This window comes from Prinia subflava, chromosome 12 (assembly GCF_021018805.1).
Source record: "Prinia subflava isolate CZ2003 ecotype Zambia chromosome 12, Cam_Psub_1.2, whole genome shotgun sequence".
In the NCBI taxonomy this organism is placed as follows: Eukaryota; Metazoa; Chordata; class Aves; order Passeriformes; family Cisticolidae; genus Prinia; species Prinia subflava.
Genome location: NC_086258.1, coordinates 9,581,109 through 9,581,890, shown reverse-complemented (window position 1 = coordinate 9,581,890; position 782 = coordinate 9,581,109).

Below are 782 nucleotides of genomic sequence, written 5' to 3'. Positions count from 1 at the left end.
GTCACTGCCATGGCCAGCCCTGGCTGCATGTTTTGTCACCCCCCTCTTCCTGTGGGAGCAGCACCATGCCAGGGACAAGCAGCACAGCTGCTCCAAGGCTCTATTTCTACTTGACACTTCCCAACTTGACTCTCTGACACTTTCCCAACACTCTCTGATGAACAACCAAGGTGGATGAGCATCACCTCGGTCGCTCCACAAAACCTGCCCTTCACCCCACCATCAGCTTCTTCCTTAACTCCTCCCAGGACACTCACATTTGAGACCAAACCCAAACCACACCATAACACCCTAAAACCAGCGCAAGGAGCAGCCTCCTGCCTGCAGCCACCAGCAGCTTGGGGGACAGGGGAAGGCTCTCTGCCCTGACCCCAAGACACGGGGTGCACCCTTCCTTAGGGGGTCACCCCCACTGCTGCAGGCTCCTAGGGCCAGCCCTGCACCCATCAGTGGCCTCAGAGGGGTGGCCCAACCTGTGTGGGCAGTGGGTGCTGGGGAGTGGGAAAAGGCACCTGTGGAGGCAGTGGTGGCTTCACTGCGTGGGGACACAGTGGTGGGGCTGCTGTCCCCAAAGCAGGGCTGGGCACAGTGTGGTGGCAGTCCGGAACACACCTCGGGGAGCTGGGCAGGGGAGTGACACCGTGGCTGTACTGCATGGCCCCACTCAGGCTGCCACGGGTGGCAACTGATGAACCAGAACAGCCTCTTGTCCCACAGCGCTGCGCCGTGCCCTGCCCAGGGCTCCCACCCTTCAGCTCCCTGGGAAATCTCTGCTGTGAGCA